The 12,565-nt window shown below is 39.6% G+C and overlaps 1 long non-coding RNA gene across 7 annotated transcripts in view; it reads right to left on the bottom strand.

The window, feature by feature from the left end:
• The window catches only part of LOC309637797, a 555,044-nt gene that overhangs the window by 103,944 nt on the left and 438,535 nt on the right, over positions 1–12,565 (bottom strand). The window lies entirely within an intron of this gene.

Here is a 12,565-nt window from a genome sequence, read left to right as displayed (position 1 = left end):
TCTGGGAAGATCCCACATGCTGCGGAGCAACTAAGCCCGTGCACCACAACTACTAGTCTGCCCTCTAGAGCCCATGAGCCACAACTACTGAGCCTGTGTGCCACAACTACTGAAGCCCACGTACCTAGAGCCCTTGCTCCGCAACAAGAGAAGCCATCTCAATGAGAAGCCCGCGCACAACAACAAAGAGTAGCCCCTGATCGCCACAACTAGAGAAAGCCCACGCGCAGCAATGAAGACCCAATGCAGCCAAAAAAAAATAATAATAATAAAAATAAAATTTAAAAAACTTCCTGCATTAAATTTCCTATTTCAAATATTTAGAGCGCTTCCTTAGGACCTTGATTGGTATAGTTTTGGGTATCAGGAGTGGTCCCAGGAAAATTCCCTCAAGAAGGGATTCTAGGGATTGAGTTCTTATCAGTTTGAGCACAGTTTCAGTGTTGTCCTACTTTACAGATGGAAAACGAGTTACCGGTACCCTTGGTATCTCGCCTTCTTCCTCTGAGTAGAACCTCTATATATTATCTGGGCTTATGGCCACCCAGAATAACCATTAGTCCTGACCAGCCTGACTTGCACCAGGTTTAGCCAGGTGACAAAGTTCTGGCCAATAGAATATAAATGGAAGTAGTATGTGAAACTTCCTGGAGCCATCTTTAAATGGAGTGGCTTGCACTTCCCTTCCCCCTTTCTCCTTTCTGCTGACTGGAATGTAGACATAAAGATATCTTGGATTATCCCTTAGGACAGCAGAAGTGAAAACTTGAAGGAGTCTTGGTCTCTGATGAATCTGAAGAACTTTCTTATCAGCCCAAAGGTTGGATAGAACCAGTGACATGGTCAGTGGCCCCAGGGAGAACAGAGGCTCTGCCCAGAGATAAGCAAGATCCGATACCTTAACTGGAGTGTATACGGACCCAGAATATAGGGTGTAAAGAGGCATCTCCTCTCCCATAGAAGGTAGATTCCTAAGTTTCCCCATACACCCATTTGCCAAGTTGAGAAAAAGGAGATAGAAGGGAAGAACTTCTGTGATAAGGAGAGGATCTTCAAATTCCTTGAATATCTACCCTCCAAAGATTCAGGGATCAAAAGGAAATGGTTTAAACCAGAAGAGACCGAGAAACCATCCACTGGAAGATTTAAGGTTTGTTTATTTGTTTGTTTGGTTTTCCTTGCAACCCAGTGGGTGGGGACTTAAGGACGATATTAGATCAGTCATGGGAAATAAAGAATCAACATCTTCTTTGAATATGTGGAATATAGTGGGTATGAACAACTGATCAAACTGAGTTTCATATGGCTAGCCTGGCAGAATGCTGGAGTCATCGTTAGGGAAGAATTATGCATGTTAAAACCAGCAAGTCCACAGATCATAGTATGGTTAAAGCCATCAAGCAGATCATGGATGTCATTTCTTTTATCAGGAAATCCTATGTGGTAAGAAAAAGCCCAAAGTGATGAAACAACAGAGAATCTGATGAGCTTTACACATACAAGAATAATTCAGATACCCTGTAGGGAACTCTGCCAATACCAGGGCAAGAAGACATCTGTAAGCAAGTTGTAGAAGCTTCAGAAAATGCAGCCCAGTCCCCAATAAAACCAAGACCTTGAACCCTGGTGACAAATGTCAGTCTTCCCGCACTGGAACCCACGTTCCATGAAGGCAGCGACAGTGCCTGCTTTTGTTGGCTATTGTGTGCCCAGTGCTCAGAACAGGGCCTGGTACCTAGTAGCTGTTCAATAAATATTTGATAAAAAATGGGTACATAACTTTTTCCTTATTTTCAAAACTTCCTACCATAAGGAGATGGTTCATTTCTATTCAGAAGGAAAGATTATTAAAAACTTCTTCAGAAAAATGAAGTATAGTACTTTAAAATATTCCCTACTGATACCTCGAAAAGAAAATACTAGAGGACGGTGGAGCAAAAGTTACACACGTTGGAGGAAGAAAGTTGTGACTTAAGCAGCGGAAGCAGTGAGGGGCTCAAGGGCTTCTCAGGTTGGCATCAAGAGCCAGGGGCCCATGACTGCAACAGAGGTGAGGTGGGGGAGCCAGAGGCAAGGACGGGCACTGTAGTCTCATACTGGCTTATATTTTCTCCCAAATATTTGGCGTGGTCACTAGAGGCAAAACACTGTTCTGGGCATTTTATTTCTGCATCTCCTTTAATCCTCATAGCAATCCTTTTGGTAGGAAGATTCCCATTTAGCAGGATCAGAGAGATTAAACGATTTTCCCAAAGCCACACAGCTGGAGGTACACAGAGTGAGATCTGGACCAAGACTGTTTCACCTGAAAGCTTGGGTTTACATCTCCAGCCTCACCTGGAACACCTTCTCAGGGAGCGCTCACTGGCGATCTCTGCTCCTCACCTATCCCTGGATCCCTCTTCTCAGGGTCAGCTCAGTGCAGCGAGAGGCTCTCTGGCTTCCCTTTCGTTAACACCAGCCCTGTCTTCAGAAAAAGCTTGGATGTCACTGCCTCCAAGTAGTTCTCCTTGATCACCTCTAACCGTGCTCTGGCACAGCCCTGTCACAATTGCGATGCTACATTCCATTGTGTGGTTATTTCATTAACCTGTCTTCCCCACTAACGTGGAGACAATATTTGTTTTCACTCTCCATTGTCATCCTAGTGTCTAGAACAGTGTCTGGCACGTAGCAAATATTGATAGATATTTGTTGAATGAATAAAGGAATGTTTTGAGTGTGAGAATCTGCTGCGGGGCTCATTTCTACAGTCTCTTGATTGATTGATTTCCTAGGACAGTGCACTAGGACACCCTTGTGTGACTTTTGATATGGGCCTCTGTTGAACGGAGGCCTGGGCTAGACAAAAGGGAATCAGGGCATAATGTTGATCAAATTCTTTTTAAAAATGCAGTATACAGTCAATTTTTCTTCCAAGGTTCTGACATAGTTACTCGGCTCTGAGGACGATGCATTATTAACAAAATTCTTAAGACACAGAGAAAAATTAAATCATTCCTTATTAAATTAAATTACTGAAGTGAAATATGGAAAGTTTCATTATCAAACATAGATCTTTGGAGATTAGTTTATAATCTAGTAAAATAGTTTACAAACTTTATACATTCCTTGTCTATCAATAACTCAATCTTGTGAAAACAAGATATTTGTGCTCTAAAAGACTCACACTCCTATAAATTGAATCAACTATAAACATCTTAAACTTTTAATGTTCAAAGAAATATATTGCAAGCCATATGTCTGATAAGGGACTTGTATCCAGAACATATAAAGAACTCTTGCAACTCAACAGTAAAAAAAGACAATTAACCCACTTCAAAAATGGGCAAAGCAACTGTTTACAATAGCCAAGACATGGAAACAGCCTATATGTCCATTGACAGATAAATGGATAAAGAAGATGTGAGATATATATATATATATATATATATATATATATATATATATATATATATATATATATAATGGAATATTACTCAGCCATAAAAAAGAATGAAATAATGCCATTTGCAGCAACATGGATGGACCTAGAGACTGTCATACTAAGCAAAGTAAGTCAGAAAGAGAAAGACAAATACCATATGATATCACTTATATGTAGAATCTAAAATATAACACAAATGAACTTATCTATGAAACAGAAACAGACTCACAGACACAGAGAACAGAATTGGTTGCCAAGGGGGGAGAGGGGGTTGGGGGAGGGATGGATTGGGAGTTTGGGATTAGCAGATGCAAGCTAGTATATACAGGATGGATAAACAACAAGGTCCTACTGTATAGCACAGGGAACTAAATTCAATATCCTGTGATAAACCATAATGGAAAAGAATATGAAAACGAATATTTATATGCATAACTGAATATATATATATATATATGCATAACAGCAGAAATTAACATGACATTGTAAATCAACTATACTTCAATAAAATTAAAAAATGGGCAAAGCATTTGAATAGATATTTCTCCAAAAAAGCTATAAGTATAGCCAATAAGTACATGAAAAGATGTTCAACACTATTAACCATCAGGAAAATGAAACCAAAACCACAGTGAGATACCACTTCACACAAACTTGGATGGCTATAATCAAAAAGACAGATAATAACAAGTGTTGGTGACAATGTGAAGAAATTGGAATCTTCATCTACTGTTGGTGGGAATGTAAAATGGTGCAGAACAACTTCAGAAAACAGTTTGGCAGTTCCTCACATAGTTAAACAGAGTCATCATATTACCTAGCAATTCCACTCCTAGATTTATACCCAAGAGAAATGAAAATAGTAACAAAGTGGGAACAATCTGATGTCCATCAACTGAGGAATGAATACATGAAATGTGGTATGTCCACGTAATGGAATATTATTCAGCAAAAAATAGGAAGGAAGGGCTGACACATGCTACAACATGAATGAACCGTGAAAACATGATGCTCAGTGAAGAAGCCAGGCACAGCAGGCCAAATATTGTAGGATTCCCTTTATATGATATGTCCAGAATAGACAAATCTATGGTGACAGAAGGTAGATTAGTGGTTGTTAGGGACTGGGGTTTGGGAGAATTAGGAGTGACTGCCAGAGGGTGCAGCACAATGAAAACTAGGGCAGTTCCCAGAAATCCATATGGATGAGGGGTGGGCAGGGGTCCCAGACAAGAGTGTTTCTGTCACACGGTCACATATCAATTTCTTCCAGATTTTCAACTTTATTTCTATGTTTATTACTATGTTTAGTCACCAACAAAGTCTATTTCTTTTTTTTTTTTTTAATATTTCTTTCTTTATTTATTTGGCTGTGTCGGGTCTTTGTTGCTGTGCACAGGCTCTTCACTGCAGCACACGGGCTTCTCTCTAGTTGTGGCATGCAGGTTTTCTCTCCTCTAGTTGTGGCGCATGGGCTCCAGAGCGCGTGGGCTCTGTAGTTTGCAACATGTGGGCTCTCTGAGGCGCGAGAGCTCAATAGTTGTGGCACGCGGGGTTAGTTGCCCCATGGCATGTAGGATCTTAGTTCCCTGACCAGGGATAGAACCTGCGCCCCCTACATTAGAAGGTGGATTCTTTACCACTGGACCACCAGGGAAGTCCCAACAAAGTCTATTTCTTATACGACTGTTAAGAAATGCTGTATATTTAGGTGGGCGTTCTCTGCAATCGTAGGTTCTGGCAGTACTGACTACTCACTATGTTCTGGCAGTACTTCTTGGTAGGTAAGAGGACAGACTCTGGAGCAACATGAACTGGGTTAACACCCAGCCCCATCACTTGCTATGTGACCTTTGGGCAAGTTGTGTGAGCTGGGATGAGTTATGCAAACCTGCCCTGGCTGTTTCTTCAGCTGCAAAATGGGAATAGTAATATGCTCTGATGTCTTAGGGCTGTTGTGTAGTGCTTAGAGCAGTGTTGGTGTATGATGAGTGTTAACTACTTTTTTTTCTTTGTTAATTGTAACAGAATTTAGTCCTGTTTATTATTGTTTTCCCTGACCCCGGGGAAACCTAATTTATCAGTTCTATTTTATTATGTTCACTTCAAAAAAATTAATAGACTTTATTTTTTATAGCATTTTAGGCTTACAGAAAAATTTAACATTAAGTACAGAGTTTCCATACCTGCTGCCCCCTCCCAACACACACGTAGTTTTGCTTTTAAATATTAATATCTTGCATTAGTATGGTGCATTTGATATAACTGATGAGCCAATACTGATAGATTATTAAATAAAGTCCATAGTTTATATCAGAGCCCATTTTTAATATTGTATAATCTCTGGGTTTTGAGAAATGTATAATGTCACATATCCACGATTACAATATCATAGAATAGTTTCACTGCCCTACAAATCTCCCATGCTTCACCTATTCATCCCTCCCTCTCCTGATCTACTAGCAACCACTGATCTTTCTACTGCCTCCAGAGTTTTGCTTTTTCCAGAATGTCATAGAGCTGGAATCATTCAGTACTTACTGTTTTCAGATTGTCTTCTTTCACTTTCACTTAGCAATATCTATTTAACTTTTCTCCATGTCTTTTTGTACTTTGATAGTTCATTTCCTTTTATCACTGAATATTACTCTATTTTTTTTGGATGTACCAGTTTGTCCATTCACCTAAAAAAAGTATATCTTGGTTGCTTCCAAGTTTTGGCAATTATGGATAAATCTGCTATAAACATTCCTGTGCAAAAGATTGTGTGGACATATATTTTTAGCTTATTTAGGTTAATGACAAGGAACATGATTGCTGGATAGTATGGTAAGAGTATGTTTAGTTTTCTAAGAAACTACCAATCTGTCTTCCAAAGTGGCCATTATGAATTCCCACTAACAATGAATGAGAGTTCCTGTTGCTCCACATCCTCACCAGCATTTGGTATTGTCAGTGTTTTGAATTTTGGCCATTCTAATAGGTGTGTAGTGGTATCTAACTGTAGTCTTAATTTGCAATTCCCTAATGACATATGATATTGAACATCTTTTCATGTGCTTATTTGCCATCTGTATATCTTCTCTGGTGAGGTGTCTGTTCAGACCTCTTGCCCATTTTTAAATTGGGTTGTTCATTTTTTTATTGTTAAGTTTCAAGTATTCTTTGTATATTCGGATATCAGTCCCTTATTAGACATGTGTTTTGCAAAGATTTTTCTCCCCAACTCTGGCTTGTATTTTCTTTCCTTTTTTCTTTTTAACATCTTTATTGGAGTATAATTGCTTTACAATGGTGTGTTAGTTTCTGCTTTATAACAAAGTGAATCAGCTATACATATACATATATCCCCATATCTCCTCCCTCTTGCATCTCACTCCCACCCTCCTTATCCCACGCCTCTAGGTGGTCACAAAGCACCGAGCTGATCTCCCTGTGCTATGCAGCTGCTTCCCACTAGCTATCTATTTTACATTTGGTAGTATATATAAGTCCATGCCACTCTCTCACTTCGTCCCAGCTTACCCTTCCCCCTCCCCGTGTCCTCAAGTCCATTCTATACGTCTGCATCTTTATTCCTGTCCTGCCCCTAGGTTCTTCATAACCATTTTTTGGGGGGGGATTCCATATATGCGTTTCTGGCTTGTATTTTCATTCTCTTAGTGTATTTGTTTTTTAAAATTCTTTAATTACTTCTTTAACCTTGATGTAATCCTCCTGCTCTTTTTCAGATTTGTTTGGTTTATTCTAACTTCGTGAGTCAAATGTTTATTAACTTAATTTTTTATTTGCTTTTGTTTGAACATGAAAATACACATTTTCTGTAGTTTCTTCTTGGTGCACTGTTGGCTGAATCCCATATACTTTCTTTAATAACTAGGGTTTTTTTTTTTGCTTTTTTTTTTTTTAATTATAGCATATTGGTTGAGTGCTTTCTGAAAACTGTGCATGTTTCCACAACCATTTTAATTTTTTTATTATTTTTTAAAATTTATTTATTTATTTATTTATTTATGGCTGCATTGGGTCTTCATTGCTGTGCACAGGCTTTCTCTAGTTGCGGCAAGCAGGGGCTACTCTTCGTTGTGGTGTGAAGGCTTCTCATTGCGGTGGCTTCTCTTGTTGCGGAGCACGGGCTCTAGGCACACAGGCTTCAGTAGTTGTGGCACACAGGCTCAGTAGTTGTGGCTCGTGGGCTCTAGAGCACAGGCTTCAGTAGTTGTGGTGCACGGGCTTAGTTGCTCCACGGCATGTGGGATATTCCCAGACCAGGGCTCGAACCCGTGTCTCCTGCATGGGCAGGTGGATTCTTAACCACTGCACCACCAGGGAAGCCCAATAACTAGGGTTTTTTAAATAACGATGAAAACTGATAGATACACGGGCATTTAAAAAATAGTGAAGTAAAATTAAAAATGAAGACGTGCTACATGATGAACAGTTACTGAAATTAAATGATAGGGGATTTCCACTTCCAGATATGATGCAGTGACTTGCAACAGACTGATGCTCTCCTAAGACTGACCAGAGTAGCTGGATAAAATACAAAATTTCATCTGTTTGGAGACCACAGAGAACTGCTGAGCAAACAGGACTCTAGGTCAGGATTCTGGAGGAATGGAATTGCAGATTGGTGAGCAAACATTCTAGAACTACTCTGCCTTCAGGGAATTTGCCAATTCTTGGCACTGACTCAGGTAGAAGGCAAAGAAAGATAGAGAGCCACTGTTTACAGGCAGAGAACCAAGCAGAAATTCTAGCAATCTCAGAGACCTGGGGGCAAAATGTGGAGTTTGGGACTGCCCAAATAGCCACAAGACCCCAGAGAGAGAAGTCGGGACTTCGAAGTGAGTCTGATGCTGTCAGTTTTCCTGGAGGCATTTGTCAACTTTTTAAACTGCAGGGAAGAAATATAAGACACTGGGAGGAAAGACAAAGGGCAAAGCAGAATTTTCTACACTTTCATAGTACTGAGAAAATTAAAAATTGAGGTTAGAACTGCCCATGAGAGAGAGGACCAATTAACAATCCAGGAGCTCAGTTAGAAACCCCAAAGGACCACACGGCAGAAGCAGAGGGAAGCAGAGGTAGACTAACTTGTGCCCAAAGTGCAACCCAACCTTGAATTAGCTCAGTCCCTGACTGGATTAAGGTAATTCATCACCTCATGACTTTCTGAAATGTACATCCAATCATTTACCTCATCTGCTCACGACCACCCAGTGATGCCCACTTCACAGAGAATCGCATTCTGACTTACAAGGCTCCACATCGTCTCTCTTTTTCCCTTACCAGAGGAGTGGTTGAGCGTTTTTAGAGAAAGAAAACACCATTCAGAGTTTCTACAGTTTGACACACAATATATAGCACTCAATAAGAAATTAAAAAGTCTTCCTAAGAAACTGGACCAAGAGAAAAACAAAAGTTAGAAGCAGATGCCCAGAAGAGACATCACTGGAGCTATCAGAGAGGGACATTAAAATTTGTATAAATAATATGTTCAAGAAGAGAGAATTTCACAAGATAACTGGAATATATAAACAAGAATCAAATAGAAATGCCAAAATTAAAAATTATTGAAATTGTCCTATGACCCAAGAATTCTATTCCTAAATATACACTGAGCAGAAATTTGTCCACGTATTCACCAAAGATATGTACAAGAATATTTTTAGAAGCTTCAGTTCATAATATTCCCAAACTGGAAAGTACCAAAGTGTCCATCAATTGGTGAATGAATAGACAAGCTGTACAATGGAACACTACTCAGCTATATAAAGGGAGGAACTATTGATACACCCAAAACTAAACCCTTCTTTCCATATTCCCTCTTTTCCTCTGTCAAGCCTGTCCCTCCCCCTTTTTTGCTCAGAGTAAAATTCATATAGTCAACGTTGACTACTCTGCCTCTTGCACATACAGGAAATAAAGTTGGCTCTGCTTTCAAAATGTGCTTCTTTCAAAATATCAGCTCCTTTCATGACTCCCAGCCCTACCAAACCTACATAAACCATGAGCATTTCTCTCCTAGAGCCTTCAGGTGGGCTGCAGGCATCTGTACTTGCTTATTTACCACTCCCAGATGTGGGCCTTCTGAAATGTGCAATCCAATCATTTACCTCACCTGCTCACGACCACCCAGTGATGCCCACCTCACAGAGAATCGCATCCTGACTTACAAGGCTCCACATCGTCTCTCTTTTTCCCTTGCTAAGCTTCAGATACACAGGCTTCCATACCCCCAGACTCCCTCTCAGGAATTTTCCTTGTTCTCTGTGACCTTCTCCTCAGAATTGCCATTGACTGAGAACCTCCTCACCTGTAAATGCCCCGGATGTTGATTCCCCACCCTGTGGGGGGCGGGGGGCAAAGATTGATGGGAGGCTAAAAAACACTGCTTGCCTTCAGGTGGGGGCAATGCTGGGATGAAATACATGCTCCAGAGCTGGCAATCAGGCCATGGCTGGACTTTACCTGGAACCACGTCCCTGCTCAGCCACTTCCCCTGCCTCTTCCTGCTTCCCTCCTTCCCCTTCTCCTAAGAACACTCCCCCACCTATATGGGAAAAGAATCTTAAAAAAAAAAGAGTGGATATGTATATGTATAACTGATTCACTTTGCTGTATACCTGAAACTAACACAACATTGTAAATCAACTATACTCCAATTAAAAAAAAAAAAAGGACACTCCCACAAGAAACCACGTACATCAAATTCTTATCTCAGACTCTGCTTCTAGTTAGCCTAACCTAAGACACAGAGCTACTGCACAAGAAACAGCAGTGATTTGGCTAGAGAAATAGGCTTCAGTAGCCAATTTCCTGTACTATTTCTGTGGACATTGCCCATTCCATACAAAATGTCCAATTGGGTTTCACAGGTTTTGGAATCCCAAAACCCCAAATCTGCAATAAACCTACTAGTTAGTTAACAACATTTAAAGAGAAATCGATGTATCATAGGTAAGGCATGAACTCTCAGGAGTCACTGCAACCAGGACAAAAGCCTAGGCATACTGTCAACTTGGAAAGTTAAAAATTCTGGAAACTAAGCCAAAAGAGAGAATACCTAGATAAAACGTCCATAAATCTTAGGGTAGAAGTTCTCCCTTTACCCAAAGAGTAAGGAGTAGTTTTTTAAAGCACCTCCTTTGAGTAAGTCTACACTGAAAGAGGCTTAATGGAAAAGTTCTAGGGACATTCACAGAAAGATAGACAAGATGAAAAGGCAGAGGGCTATGTACCAGATGAAGGAACAAGATAAAACCCCAGAAAAACAACTAAATGAAATGGAGATAGGCAACCTTCCAGAAAAAGAATTCAGAATAACGATAGTGAAGATGATCCAGGACCTCGGAAAAAGAATGGAGGCAAAGATTGAGAAGATGCAAGAAATGATTAACAAAGACCTAGAAGAATTAAAGAAAAAACAAACAGAGATGAAAAACACAATAACTGAAATGAAAAATACACTAGAAGGAATCAATAGCAGAATAACTGAGGCAGAAGAACGGATAAGTGACCCGGAAGACAGAATGGTGCAATCCACTGCTGCGGAACAGAATAAAGAAAAAAGAATGAAAAGAAATGAAGACAGCCTAAGAGACCTCTGGGACAACACTAAATGCAACAACATTCGCATTATAGGGGTACCAGAAGGAGAAGAGAGAGAGAAAGGACCAGAGAAAATATTTGAAGAGATTATAGTCAAAAACTTCCCTAACATGGGAAAGGAAATAGCCACACAAGTCCACGAAGTGCAGAGAGTCCCACACAAGATAAACCAAAGGAGAAAAACACCGAGACACATAGTAATCAAATTGGCAAAAATTAAAGACAGAGAAAAATTATTGAAAGCAGCAAGGGAAAAATGATAAATAACATACAAGGGAACTCCCATAAGGTTAACAGCTGATTTCTCAGCAGAAACTCTACAAACCAGAAGGGAGTGGCATGATATACTTAAAGTGATGAAAGGGAAGAACCTACAACCAAGATTACTCTACCCAGCAAGGATCTCATCCAGATTCGATGGAGAAATCAAAAGCTTTACAGACAAGCAAAAACTAAGAGAATTCAGCACCACCAGACCAGTTCTACAACAAATGCTAAAGGAACTTCTCTAAGTGGGAAACACAAGAGAAGAAAAGGACCTACAAAAAAACCCTCAAAACAATTAAGAAAATGGTAATAGGAACATACATATCAATAATTACCTTAAACGTGAATGGATGAAATGCTCCAACCAAAAGACACAGGCTTGCTGAATGGGTACAAAAACAAGACCCATATATATGTTGTCTACAAGAGACCCACTTCAGACCTAGGGACACATTCAGACTGAAAGTGAGGGAATGGAAAAAGATATTCTATGCAAATGGAAATCAAAAGAAAGCTGGAGTAGCAACACTCATATCAGATAAAATAGACTTTAAAATAAACAGTGTCACAAGAGACAAGGAAGGACACTACATAATGATCAAGGGATCAATCCAAGAAGAAGATATAACAATTATAAATATATATGTACCCAACATAGGAGCATCTCAATACATAAGGCAACTGCTAACAGCTCTAAAAGAGGAAATCGACAGTAACACAAGAATAGTGGGGGACATTAACACCTCACTTACACCAAAGGACAGATCATCAAAACAGAAAATTAATAAGGAAACACAAGCTTTAAATGACACAATAGACCAGATAGATTTAATTGATATTTATAGGACATTCCATCCAAAAACAGTAGATTACGCTTTCTTCTCAAGTGCACACGGAACATTCTCCAGGATAGATCACATCTTGGGTCACAAATCAAACCTCAGTAAATTTAAGAAAATTTCATATCAAGCATCTTTTCTGACCACAACGCTATGAGATTAGAAATCAATTACAGGGAAAAAAAAGTAAAAAACACAAACACATGGAGGCTAAACAATACATTACTAAATAACCAAGAGATCACTGAAGAAATCAGAGGAAATCAAAAAAATACCTAGAGACAAATGACAATGAAAACACGACGATCCAAAACCTATGGAATGAAGCAAAAGCAGTTCTAAGAGGGAAGTTTATAGCAATACAAGCCTGCCTCAAGAAACAAGAGAAATCTCAAACAAACAATCTAACCTTACACCT

Source organism: Balaenoptera physalus (genome assembly GCF_965194825.1).
Source record: "Balaenoptera physalus genome assembly, chromosome: 11".
In the NCBI taxonomy this organism is placed as follows: domain Eukaryota; kingdom Metazoa; phylum Chordata; class Mammalia; order Artiodactyla; family Balaenopteridae; genus Balaenoptera; species Balaenoptera physalus.
Note: the sequence above shows the minus strand (reverse complement) of the source record. Positions and strands in the feature narration are given on the sequence as shown.